The sequence below is a fragment of the Ambystoma mexicanum genome, chromosome 6q (genome assembly GCF_040938575.1).
Source record: "Ambystoma mexicanum isolate Mex_15411 chromosome 6q, UKY_AmexF1_1, whole genome shotgun sequence".
NCBI lineage: Eukaryota > Metazoa > Chordata > Amphibia > Caudata > Ambystomatidae > Ambystoma > Ambystoma mexicanum.
The window spans coordinates 21,492,784-21,507,602 of NC_090937.1; positions in this window are offsets into that span (position 1 = coordinate 21,492,784).

Sequence of the window (14,819 nt, forward strand, 5' to 3'; positions counted from 1 at the left end):
AGCAGTAATGCTTTGCTTTTCTACTAAAGTAAACCTGTTTGATTGTGTTTCCAAAAGCTTTAGAGAACCAAGTGGTGGAAAAGGTAAGAATGTATTGACATGTACAGGCAGACCACAATGGCCCGTGCATTTCGGACCTGCAAGGGAACTTCTGTAGGGCAAAATCTGCATGGTACAACGCCAAAGGAATACAAGAATGACAGAAGTCACAGAAAAGCCAAGGTTCAGAGACCAGCAAAACCAGCAAATGCAAAACTGTACCTGACTTGTATTCATGGGTAAAAAGAAACTAGCAATGAAACAAAAACATTCTTAGATCTGAAATAATAAATCAAAAACAGAGCAAGAAAAATTAAGTCGTGTCGTACAGAGTAAAAAGCAACAAGACTATACATCATGAATAGTAAAGTAGGCGCGTGGGCGTTAACATAACGTGATGAAGTCATTGTGACGGTAAGACCGTCAATACCTGTCAAGGCAAAAATAATTAATTTGTAGAGACGGGGAGGTTAAGAAGGGAGAAGGGTTAGTCATAGTAAATAAATCCAGTGGTGGAAATGGAAAAAATGTGGTGGGGGATCCCACAACACAAGGGTGGGGAGGGAGGGGCGGTGCCCTGGGGGCGTGGCCTAGAGTGGCGGGTTCGTAGTGGCCATCAAGCAATGCTGGAATACTTACAAAAAAAAAAATAAGCGCTGCAGCATTGCATTTTACCGCTGCTTTGGCACTGGTGTGTAATGCTCAATGCTTAGCATTAGCGTGAAAGGAATCGGTTGTGCATGTAGCGAGCATTGTGCATTACACACCAGTGCCAAAACCGGTGGTAAAAGGCAATGCTGCCGTCGCAAGCACTTTTTTTAAATTTAAGTATTCCAGCGCGGTTCATGGGCTTGGGCGGCTGACTCTGGCCAGATCCCGGATCCGCCGAGAGCCGGCCCAATGACCAGCACTGAATAAATACAAGAATTAGGTAAAACGCAAAACTAGGGATGTCCGAAGTATGTCACCAGGTAGAAGTAAAAAAATAAACTGTATAGATAAAAGGATGGTTAACAGCTAAAAAGCCTGTTCTCCTACTCCCAGTCAGACCACATAAGGTTTACCAGTCAAAATCGGGTAGAAATCTAAACCCCAAAATCAATTAATGTATTCATGGAATAGACAATAATGAACAGTGCATAAGAAAACATACTGACGGAATTCCAAAGTAAAAATGCATTAGAATAGACTGATGAATCGTGTCAAAAGACCACATTTACAAATTCAAAAGAAAATGTAAGTCTGCTGAGTATGTACATAGTACCAAAAGAAATACAAATAACTCCCATCTTTTACATATTCATAGATCCTTTTGTATCACGCAGCAATGTTGTCGTACCCAATTCTTATAGGTTTGTCTCACGTATTTGATTTCAACGTTCTGCTTTGTTGGATCAAAGCCATCATTCTTAATCCTCTTGATTTGCTGCATTTTTTCTTTCCACTTGAAGACTTGCATATCAAATGAAAGAGGGTGTGCTTTATTCGGTTTGAAATTATGATTTTTATCCCTATACTTAAAAAAGTTTTCCTTAATCTCGTTGTCAAGAGTACAGACAATCTGAATGGAACGGGTTAAATTTCAATTCAAGTGTTGAAGGTTTAAATACTTCAGTTATTTTCCCGATGCATTTTTTGAGTTGATTATAGCCCCACTTAATTGTTTTATTACCAGAATTAACTGTTGCATTTTTTGGGGCCACCACCTAAACTCGTATTAATGTGCATTGCAAAAATGACATTACAAATTATGGTCACTAACTTTAGTTTCGATTACTTTTAGTCAATTGTTGGACAAATAGAGACGCTTAAAAACGGAGATGTAATCTATTGTTGGTTCTTTGGCACCTCTGTGCCAGGCTGAATTTCTGGGAATACATTGAAGAATATTTTCTTGAGCATACACGGCCCCAATAAAGTCATGCAATACACCCACATTTGTCCAGGGCGTGTTTTAAGAGGTCAATCTGTTGAATCACAAATGTATTTCAATTCCTCCTGAGGGTTTTCCACGTTATGTCAAGTCAAGTTGAAATCACTTGTGATAATTATGTTACCATTAGTTATTAAACCCAGCCATTCCAAAATATAATATATGCTGTGAGATTATCAAGAAATGTGCACAATTCACTTATACCTCTGTGCCAATAGAATTATTTTTTTTAAATAGTGGCTAAGGCACACCTGACGATACAGCACTCCTTTTTTAAATTGTTAAGCCTACATTGGATTGAACAGCCATGATTAAACCCCCTGATGGGCGCCCCAACTTGCCCTGACATGCAGGCTGGAAGCAAGTGACGTAGCCGTCTAAAAGAGGGCACTTAGTAAGCCACGTTTCTTGAATTAAGATGATGGTATGAGCCGTTATGGTACTCCTCAAATGCGGATTCATAAAAAGATGCTCATGGCCACAGGTGTTCCATGAAAGAATTTTTAACAAATCCAACATAATAAAGATGCTTATGAGGTCTTAATGTGGTGGAACCTTCTCAATGTAAATATTGTCCAATGATTCGCAAGGCACACCGCTTTATTTTTCACCTTCCTTCCCAATAGATATTACTATATCAAACATGATCTCTAGTTATTATTGCACCAGTTTTTCACATGGAGATCCCCATAGGGTGTAATGTTGTAGTCCAATTGTTTTAAGGGGGAGGATTAATGATGACTTCATATACAATTTTAGATGGAATGTCCAGGGTAACTCTATCCGTCCTACGAGGATCTATACATTCAATGAAGTCAATGTCTTGAGTAGTGCTAGAGCGATGGTTAGGTATTATAGAGAATAGTGCCAAGACATTCGATCTATTCAAGGGGATAATAGAGTTAATATGTTCTTTCCACTAGACCTTTTTGCCACCAACCCACTATTTGAAAACATCATCTTCTTTCCTGGTATAATTGGCTGCCAGGACTAACTACTACTGATCCCTTTCCTGGTTTTCTCTCCTGCCAGGAAGATAAACTCCTACAACTACAATTAGTCTCAGTGGCAATATTTGTTTCAAGACTCTCCACACCAGTATCCCTTGTGAGGATGGCTGAACAATGGCTGCATCTTTATATAGTCTCTTAACAATATGGGTTACAGGGTCCCCCAAACTGGTACCCCGAAAAAGGAGGATTGCACCCAAATTGCTTCTTTACTGCTTCTTGATAACCCTTTGGCTGTTGGCAGTGCGGGTTACAAGTTTCCCCAAGTAGGTGCCCCAAAAAAGGGGAATGGTGCCCTTGTCACCTTTGTACTGCTTCTCTACAGCGACTTGGCTTTTGGCAATGCAAGTTACAGGTTTCCCCAATTTGGTTTTCCCAAAAAAGGGAGATTGTTGCCCTTGCTGCCTCTTTACTTTCTGCTCGATATTCACAATTATTGGTTACTGCCCAACGTCCTGCTCGGTGTGCCTCGGGGTTACCTAACCTCAGGCCAACTCACTGGCCTTCTTTGGCATCTCTGCTTTACTTTCTGCTTCTGCGGCAGACTTTCTGTATTCCGCTCTCTCTACTGCCAGCTCCTGTGTAACTGGAGCGGTCTGCACAGCTCTTCTCCGGAGCTCTGATGGCTCTGTTGGACTTCTGCCAAAGCAGCTCACGTTGGGCTGTGCCAAACAAAACGGAGATTGGGCTGCCCTAATTGGACAAGCAGCAGTGTGGGCACTAGTAATACATATATAAAGGGCGAGGGAACTGCTGCTTTGTGCTGATCCCAATGCAACTAGTTTATGCAAAATTATATTAGTACCAAACCTTGGGTTTTGAATAATAAACCAATCCCAATAGGACGGTATATTATGTGCCAAACAGAGAGATGGCCGTGAGTCTACCAAACGTGGAATTATTATTATTGTTTCAGAGGATGGAGTACTTCATGGAAAATACATCACTACATATTAAAAATGTGATCAGTACAAAGTAGAAACAGCTCTGAATACATTTGACATGCTCTGAAACTGTAATGTAGCCTAAGTGTGGAAAGAACACCCTTGAATCATGAAAGAAAAGAGAAATAAACAGTGTATGTGAGTGAATAGACAAGACCCAGTGTTAAAGGAAAAGTGAATGACCTAAAAGTTGGTCATGTAGGACTACAAAAAGGAAAACATAGTACAGCAGAACCATAGAGAATATAGCATCCATTTAACAAATAATGGCAACTAATTCAGCAGTCATGGGGCTAAATTGGGCTTCATGCATTCAAAATTCAAATCCTTCGTCCAGCTGTCTATCTCATCATTCAGAAAAAGCTGGAGAATAATACATTTCTTAGACAGCTGGAGGCTAGTTCACTTCCATTTATATAGTATTCCAATATCAGTGCAACAGTTCTTGGAAGTGAACATCCAATGGGCTGTCGGGCTGTGAGCAAGTCTCCCATATGGCTGGGCTTCTCTTCCTGTAGCCGTCCACAACTCCGCTTCCTGCTGCACACTCTCTGCAATGCTGCACGCCCTTTCTTCCTGCGTCAGCTACAGCTGGCACACTTCCTGTTGCTTCTGCAGTAGACCCCGAATACCGGACTGTTTCTGCCTCTACTACTCCTTCAGTGTCTCCTCTGAGCTGCCCGCTCAGGTGCCTCACTTTACAATAACTAGACAGACCAAGTTCAAATGCGCCTTTAATCTTTACTATCGCTGAGTCCCTATTCCTTGTCACAGTACCACAGGAATTATGCATCCTGAAGTCCATAGTGGTTTTGGTCCTTTGATATTTAGTTAGTTTTGATTACGATTGCTTTGCGAGCTGAGTTAGAGTTAGGGGATGTTATGTAAACGGTTTGTGATTTAATATTGGGGTTAGGACTTGTGTAATGCCAGCATACCATTAGGTATTAGGGAATTATAGGACTTTAATCCTCTTATGTTCCATCGTAGTCTCTTCTGCTCCCACAATTTACACCTGCCCCACTCATCTCTCTTATTCAATTCACTTTCTAGATCTTCCCACTCTCCTATGCCCCCTTCATCACCAAATATTAAATACATTCAAGCTCAACTCTATCGACCTTATCTCAACTAAGTCAACATCTCCCTCTAAGCTCTCTCCTCCACCTTCTCACTGCATTGAACTTGGCTTTACCTAATTCAGATCTGCAATGTCTCTGCCTTTTAATGATCACTAAGCTACCCGCTCATTTACCCTTCCCTACCGTGCACTCAGCCATTTGTCTCTCTTCAATCCTGTTGCGTAAGACATCAATGGGTCACTACTTACACCATTGCTACAAGGTCCTCTCTGCCGCACTTCTCCCTCACCCATCCTTAACTCTGCTAACCCCTCATGTGTTCCATCTGAACCCTGTGCATCACAAATTGTTAAGGAACTTACACCTGTCACCTCTGTTCACTCCCCTCCCTTACTCAACTGGCATCTCTCTCAACTGGCATCTTCCCAGACCATTACAAAACATGCACATTCATACCTCTCCTAAGGAACGCAATTACTGACACCAAACACCCCTAATTCTACAGACCTGTCTAGCTCCTTACACACCACTCTAAAATTCTCGGGCTTGTCCTCGACTGCAAAGTAACTATTTTGAGATGAACTCTTCCTAATCCCAACTAGTATGGATTCTAGTCCAAACGATCTGCCAACACTGCATTCATCCAAATGTTCAATATTTTACCATTGCCGAATAATAATCTTTCTAGGTCTTTTCCCCTGACCCTGTGGATCATCCCTCCCTCCTTACAACTCTTTCCCTCCTTGGCTTCAAGGACACAGTGACTGGGTGTCTTATGATTTCTCTGACTGATCTTTCCCCATCTCATGGGACTCCAGCACCACCTCCCCAACACACCCGTTCTCATTGGAGTTCCTCTAGGATCAGTCCTGGTCCAGCTTCCCTTACCCCTTTATGCCTCATCCCTTGGCAAACTCATTCCCCCCCACCCCCATTGGCTTTAGCGACCACCTCTTTGCTGTTGATACTCGGATATTGTTCTCTTTCCCCTCCTTCACCCCTGCAATCTCCAAATGCATAACCAACTGACTAACCACCATCTGCCAGTGGATGGCTCCCTACTGTTTCATGCTAAACTCTTCAACGATGAAAGTCCTCTTTCTCCCTGCCTCCAATGCCAACACCACTCCCTGCTCTTTCTCCTCTGACCTCCTCACCTGCTCGCAACCTTGGCATTCTCTGACAGTGACCTGAAACTTTACTAATTCATTCTGACCACTGCTGCCAGACTGAACCCCCAAACATTGGGGAAATCCACTGATATCACTCGAGTAAAACCCTGATCTCTACTCTTGTGATTATCAAACTGGACTACTGTGCAAGCCTATTTCTTAGTCTACAACTCTACTCTTTTGCTACCCTAAACAAAGTTCACAACTTAGTGACAAGATCCCTTTGCAAACTACCGGCCACACTGGATGGCTCTGCATGCAAAATTGCTCTTTAAGTTCCTACTGCTTGTCTCAAAATCCATCCATAGTCTTACACCTCACTGTACTCTTTCCCCCTTGAACTCTCGGCTCCTAAACTCTGCACATCCTATCAGTCCGCTAGCCCAACCTTGCCTCCTCATGCTTTCACTCGTTTTCCCTGCTTGCAGCACCACATGGTAATGCACCTCCCGCCAACCATCAAAGGGATATCTTCAGTGGAACTCTTCAAAAGGCATCTCAAACTTCACCTGCTAATATTGGAAAGAGCCAACTAAAACCATTCAGCCTCCTGTCCAAACGGACCTCCAATGCACCTCTCCTGCCCGCTGCCCTCAGACTACTGTGTCATTTGTACAGTTGCACGTACTGGTCTCAGACTCTCAATGTTAAACATATTGTAATGTCCTCCAGTCACTGTGCCTGGTATATGTTCCTATTCTTACCCCCCTGTGCCATCTCAGTCAATGGAACAATGGCCTTATGTAAAGGCACCTTCCCTTTTGGACGGTCTCTAGTCTTGGCTACTTTGCAAGTCATTTCTGTTTGAAATAATATCTTGCTCTTATATAAATAGGCTTACATGTACAGTGACCTAACATCAAATCACTGAGACACCTTACAATGGGCCACAGTGACCACACCAAACGTGTGACTATTTTACCAACCTGTTTCATTAGTTTACCAACCAAATATGGACAAAGGAGGTTGTCTGGCACATTTCACATGCCATTGCCATTTAACTCGGTGCCTGTATTTTTTACACTCCTTTCATCAGCAGATATTAAAACAATGACAAATAATGCTATTAATATGACAAGCGTCATTTGGTTGTAAATCCTTTTAAAATAAAGTGTTACATTCAACTAAAGCCAGTAAGGAAAAATGAATACACTGGGCTTCCAGGGGCTGATCAGTGGCAAAGGCAGCTTTTGGTGCCAGAGGAGGGTGGGCGGCACTTGGAGGGGTTGGTTTGGGGTTAGTGGAGAGGCACAGCATTCTAATTGAGTCACTGTCCGATGCAGCTGGTGAATATTAGTATTGCTGCTGTTATTCGTTTTCACGAAGATGCACCCACAATATTTGTCTGCATTACCTCACATATCACTTTGATGAAGCTGTGGGCTCAATGTATTCGGCATTGCCACCTTAAGTCTCATTGATAAGGTTTTGCCCACCATATTGTCTTAGGCTGTAGGTGGGAGTTGGTGCACCAGCATCATGGAAGTGATAGAGAGAGCGAGGCAAGGTGGGTTTTATGTTTTGGGCGCAGCATCGTGGAAGCCATTTATAGTGGAATGCCGCCTTATATAGTGGGCCCACGAAAGTAATTTACAGTGACAATTGCGCATCTATAGTCGGGGCTACACCATCAATTTGACAGTGTTGCTACTGTAAATTAAATCGGTCTTAAACATTCTAATCTAAAAACACGAGATGAATGTCTGAAAAGGTAAGCAAGGTTAAGTATTAAAACCCCAAGTCGAGGGTGTGTGCGTGTGCATGTGTGTGTGTGTGTTTTAAGGTTCTTAAAAGCCACTTGTAAATTATGAATCTAACAGTTAAAAAGAAAAGAGGCCAATACACATCCCTGTCTAAGACCACGATTGCTCTCAAGCCAATGACTGAATATACCTTTGTCAAGTTTGATGCGAGTGAACGTTCCATTATGAAGAGCGATAAAAATGTTCATCAAGTTATGAGGACAGCTTTTCGATTTCAGCTTTACCCAGGGCTTATTACTATCCACACAATCAAATGCCTGGGCTAAATCTAAGATGGCGAGAAAGAGGAGTTTATTCTGTGCTCTAGCCTGGGAAATCAATAATTGCAAAATAAAACAATTTTGAGGTGTTCCCACTCATTTTTTTAAACCTGATTGGAATGTGCCCATGACCCCTTCTTTGAAAGCCCACTGTTTTAAGTTATTTAAAAGAATTTTGGAGAAAATCTTACTACTGGCATCCAGGATAAAAATGGGGATGCCAGGGAGAACAGAGACCGGATGGCAGCTGGCTAGGACTGTAGGGATGCCAGGGAGAACAGAGACCAGGTGGCAGCTGGCTAGGACTGTAGGGATGCCAGGGAGAACAGGGACCGTTGGCAGCTGGCTAGGACTGTAGGGATGCCATGTAGAACAGGGACCGAATGGCAGCTGGCTAGGACTGTATGGATGCCAGGTAGAACGGGGACCGGATGGCAGCTGGCTAGGACTGTATGGATGCCAGGGAGAACAGAGACCAGGTGGCAGCTGGCAAGGACTGTAGGGATGCCAGGGAGAACAGAGACCGTGCAGCAGTTGGCTAGGACTGTAGAGATGCCAGGGAGAACAGACTTGGTAGCAGTTGGCTAGGACTACATGGATGCCAGGGAGTACAGAGACCGGTCAGAGGCCAGGAAGGACTGTAGGGATGCCAGGGAGAACAGAGTCTGGATGGCAGTTGGCTAGGACTGTAGAGATGCCAGGGAGAACAGAGACCAGGTGGCAGCTGGCTAGGACTGTAGGGATGCAAGGGAGAACAGGGACCGTTGGCAGCTGGCTAGGACTGTAGGGATGCCATGTAGAACAGGGACCGAATGGCAGCTGGCTAGGACTGTATGGATGCCAGGTAGAACGGGGACCAGATGGCAGCTGGCTAGGACTGTATGGATGCCAGGGAGAACAGAGACCGTGCAGCAGTTTGCTAGGACTGTAGAGATGCCAGGGAGAACAGACTTGGTGGCAGTTGGCTAGGACTACATGGATGCCAGGGAGTACAGAGACCGGTCAGAGGCCGGCTCGGACTGTAGGGATGGCAGGGAGAACAGAGACTGGATGGCAGTTGGCTAGGACTGTAGAGATGCCAGGGAGAACAGACTTGGTGGCAGTTGGCTAGGACTACATGGATGCCAGGGAGTACAGAGCCCGGTCAGAGGCCGGCTAGGACTGTAGGGATGCCAGGGGGAACAGAGACTGGGCGGCAGTTGGCTAGGACTGTAGAGATGCCAGGGATAACAGAGACCGGGCAGCAGTTGGCTAGGACTGTAGAGATGCCAGGGAGAACAGAGACCGGGTGGCAGATGGCTAGGACTTTTGGGAGGCAATTGCAGGAAGAAGGCATATTTCATCAGAACTTTGCTGATGGGAGTCCACTCTTCTTACATACGGTGGGGGTACTGTGGGGGTGCTTTATTCCTTTTATTAAATGCTTTCACCATCAACCCCTTTAATGGGTGGTCTCCTGTTCACCCTGATGCTGGGGATCTAGCAGTTATTGATGGGTAGAAGACATGTAGAGTCTGTACAGTCGGAAGGAATGCACCAATCAGCAGCAAGTAACATGTGGCAAGCACATATTTTGAGCAGTTTGATGAGCCTCTTCAAAACTCTGCATTCTTGTTTAAAATGTATATGGTAACATTCGGATAGATATCTCCTGTTCTGTAGAGAACGCCCCAAATAAATAAGATTACCAGATGAAACCCTATTCCAGTCCCGAGCTTTGCATTTACTTTAGCTGTACTTCCGTCCATTTTAGTGACTGGAACTGACCAAAAACTACAAATGCGAGAATGGAATTGCAGGAGACATGAACATCCAGGACTGCAGCATGGTTTCCCTTATGACTTGAATTCCTACAATCTTAAAACCATATTGACATAGGTGCCTGGCTATGAACAATAACTTGCATTTCGGAGAGAAATCCCCTAGAAAGGCCTGTCTTTCACACTGTGCGCTGGCTCGGGCACCAGCCATTGTGACATCACAATCAGTAATAATTAGATTATTACAGATGGATAGTTATCTCCTTTTGATATCAGTGATGTCACAACTACACTGCAAAAATAAAATGTTTTTAAAAAGATAATGTCGGCATTCCCATCTTATAAAGCAATTCCACAGGAAGTCGGAGAACGTATTGGCCTGCAGCACACAGACATTCAGGCGAGTTTTGCATGGCAGTGTGAAGGCCAGTCAGTCACTGTCTGGGCGTTTTGGCTTTGTCAATGAGGCCTTTCATGTACCACAGAAACCACTCTGATCCAGCACGGGTCTTTCTAAAACCTTGGCTGCTTTTTACTGTTCTTCAGGACAACTAGATAAGTATGTCCTTTTGACGTTGGATCCGGTTCTATTTTGTGGGTGCCCATATTACAGACCATGTATTTATTTATTTATTTATTTATTTATTTATCAGTTTTGTATCATCTATACCGTAATGTGCATCCCAAGCTTGCTTCCGTCCCGATTCCTCTTTCCACGGACTAAAATAACAAGGTTTCTAAGGAATCGCTCTCAGTAATATGACGTGTATTCGTGGCAGCGTGCGTTTGGTAGGTCTGCCTTCGGAATACATTTACTTTGGGGGAAAGGGTTAACCTCTTGCTCAGGGTTCGGAACGAGTTACCGGAGCGCACACAGAGCCCCGATGACACGTCCGCGCAGAAGCCTAAATTGTTTGAATAAATGTTTGTCTCGGGCTAATGGGATTATAAATTATTAATCGCATGGTAAACTGATTTTGATAACCCGATTGTTGGACTGGAATTCCTCTTTGCTGTATGCCGGCCGCCTTGCGCTGTCTTCTCTGATAAATGTGTCTCTACGTCCTTAGATTAGATTTCATGCCATGCGAATTTTTTTTTTTTTTGTTCTCCAAAAGAACATCATAAAAAGGCCGAATGTGACCTCAGACGGCAGAATACAGACTCCAAAAGATTGTTCACTGTCTCCATCTTTTGATTAGATTTTCTGCCTTTTTATCCCCCTGTTTGCCGGCTAAAATCCATACAAATGAAATACAGGCACACTCAGTAAATAATAAAGCAAGCGGAAATTCATTTTTTACTGAGAATCCCACGTATCCGCAGCCTCATCCAAAATGACAGCGATTCTACTGGGATGCAGCGTTTAAAGCTCTGATTGCAGAGTGCCATGTTCTCCATGTGGCCTCTGCTTTCTAGCTCTCAAAGGCCCTAACAAATGTAATTTGCTCCCGAAAGCATGGACACAAAAATGAGACTTCATTTCACAATTCAAAACGGGTACTCAGCATCTTTGATGCATATTGGAGTGTGTGTGTGTGGGGGGCGGAGGATATCTTAGCTATGTACTATACCTGACCCTGAAATCATTCCTCCATTCTCATCAGTGGGGTAAGACAGAATAATGTCCCCCTCCCTCAAAAAGTGTTAAGCGGACAGTCCTATCCCTCGAACCCATGTGAACCAGACTCGCTGATTCTCCCATACACTTCTAAAATTAATTGAAAACTAACCTGGGGTGCGTTACGAGTCCTAATATGGAAGAGTTCCTCTCCTCAGGCCCATGGGGGCTGCAATATATCCATCCCATCTACCATTTTGCACTCGAACAGAGTTTGTGCCATGGGCAAAGGTGCTTACTGCCAACCCTCTTCCCGCCATTAGCTCAATTCTCACTGCTCCCTCATGTGTGCCTCCAGCACAGGATGGGACATTACATGTAGTGACACCAGTAATGTGGTTAAACACTTATAACAGTAGCACTGGAAGAGAGAAACAAAAACGTGCTAAAATAAAACGTCTTAAATCTTTGTCGGGTACACAGATCTCTCATGCCATGCACGCCACACCCTCCGCTACCCCCTTCTAACTTTCTGCTGTGGTCCTTCTTCCTGACCTCCCCTACTGTGTTGGCTCACATTCTCAGGGCAACCGACCCATGTGGTGTTCTTATGAACCCCTTTGTACCATAGAGGATCAAAGACCTTTTATGACTAGGGTATGATTATTGGGGTGTTTATGGAGCACGGACCTACCTTCGAGAAGCGACTTGGCGCTTTACAATTATAGGGGGAAGAACATGGTGAGGGGAATAGGGAAACAAGGGAGTGGGGAGCTAACTATAGGGGAGGGATATGGTGGTCCATTTGTCAAGAAGGGACCTACAAGCAACCAGTGGAGAAACTATTCTCATATTATCCATGAGGTCAACCAACAGTGTAAGTTACCAGTCAATTGAAGTACGAAAGCTGCCAGCTGGTTAGCAGGGCCCAGATTGGACACATTTCACCTATTACCTGCTTAACTCACCCCAATAATAAACATCACTCTTGCAACAAGGATATTGCCTGCATGTAACAATGTTGCAATGGATCTATTTTCTCTAAAAAAAAAAAAAAAAGCCTTCTGCCCAACCCAACACCCCTCTCGACACATTCACCCTGCATTTATTAGGAGTTTAGCTAACATTAGTTTAAGTGTTATGGTTTCTTTCACCACTGGTGTACGCTGGTTGCACTCTTAATTAATCTGAGTGTATAGGACTTGTCTTTCGTTAGCCCGTACTTTCACTCTGCCGTTCCTATCCTCACTTATTCATGGGAACCGCGGCTTGGGCTGCTAGCTACTGTCTGAGCTCTGCATGGATCTATATTTGTTATTTCAGCATTTTGAGTTCTCTTGAACCTTTGAGACCTTTCGTTTACTCTGAAGCATGGTGTGGCTTCCGTTTTGGAAAAGATGGCTGCCATTACTGTTTAGTGTCGTTCAGGTTGCAGTCGGTTTATACATTGCTTATGTTAGTATTCTTCATGTCTTATGGATGCTACGTTAATATTTTTCTTGTATAATGCATGTGTTACTTGGTGTTCGTGTTCTTCATGTTGAGCACAGATTTGTTTTGTGTCTAATGCATGCACATGTATTGTCACTACATTAGTTTGGTTACTCGTGCCATCTTCATCCTAGATTGTGTCCATCTCCTGTTTCTGCCTCAGATAAGGGTTAAGGTTGTCTCACCTGTGCAGCATTGAGATGGGGATGGGGCAGACGCTATGGATAACGTATTTATCTGTCTCTCAACTTTCCCCCCCTCTGGTAGAGTCCTCGAACACACTCTTCCTTCTGCTCGCCCCCACCAAGGGCTCTTTGGGCAGCCATATCTTAGTCACCCCCCTCAAGCAGCCTGTATGTCTAACATGTTCGTCCACACTCCAGGTCATAAAGTAGCATTCCCCAATGAAATCACTATATGCCCAGTGCTCGGTGTAATTGGGAGGGTCATGAGGACAAATACATTCTGATTCTCGAGGTGTGATGGGGCTTTCCATGGCCTGGGCACAGGGAGGTCATCTGTTTGGGCATACTCGTGTATGTGAGTATCCAGGTTTATTACTGTTTTCCTTCCTACTGCCTTTTTGTATTGGCTTATTGCAATTCTTAGAACACAGAACCCAAATAGTAGTAGTGCTAAAATGGCCATTGATGGGTAAAATTTCACTTACTGCTATTTTACCTCTATATTTGTGGACCCCCCCCAACGTCTTGCTTTTGTTTAAGCATCCTGTCTTGACTTCCTGGCAGTGAAGCGCACAGTCTTCAGCTGCACTCCACTGGGCTTTCACACATCGTTATGGGGAATCTGACTTGCCCTTTAGGCAGTCAGTACTGAGAAACTGTTTTTCTTAGTCTTATGACTTTATTGCCACTTTTGGCAACTGTATTTCACTGTGTAAAAAAGTACATTATTGTACCACGCACTGGGGTCCTTGTGTATTTTGGGCCCTAGACATCCCTTAAGGATTTTTTGTTAACTGTTCAAGGTGCCTAGGAGTAGACTAGTGGCCGCAGAAGATTTTTCATGTATTTTTACATTTTTATTTTCGAGCCATACCGTGCTTACTGCGTTTGGCTCCTGACTGTGGGCAGTGTCCATCATGGCCGTGCTACAATGTCTGTTGTCGTTTCCTTTGGCCATTTTGTCTGTTGGCCTTCCACATGGTCTTTGTGACCCAGAGAGTCCTTATTTGGACATGCATTCACCCGCAAAAGTCGGCGCTTTTTGTAGGCTAATGTATGTCACGTATGTAGGTACCCAGGAAGTGGGCTGAGACTGTCTGATCCCAATCCACTCTACTGGTGCCAGGATGTCTGGTGTGCACAAGAACATGGGAGCTGCAGTGGTCCCTGATTGGACCACTGCTGGCATGATGGAGTGGGGCAGACCTCCTCATTGGCCAGCTTGGTGCGAGCACTCACTGGACTTTGGGATATGAGGAGGGGGCCTGAGTGTAGACCAGCAGATCACCCAAAGTGACCTATACACAGAGCCGTATCCAGAGAAGTGAATCAGACCCAAGGACTATCTGGAACCACTCAGAGAAGGTTTGGCACCCTGAGCCCACTGTTGTCCCTGTAGAGCCCTGCTTTGCGCTAGATCTCTGAAGACCTGAAAAGGTGCTTCAACCGCTTTGGGGTGGTGGGACCAATCCCTCTCAACACCTCCTTTTTGCCCTGCAAACAAGCTGTGTCCTGACCAGCTTGTACCTTGGCACCTGTGATGGAGTGTTGCTACATCGAGTTTTGCCTCGAGCTTCAGGGAAATCCTAGTACGCATGGCAAAGTATCTCCTTGTCAAA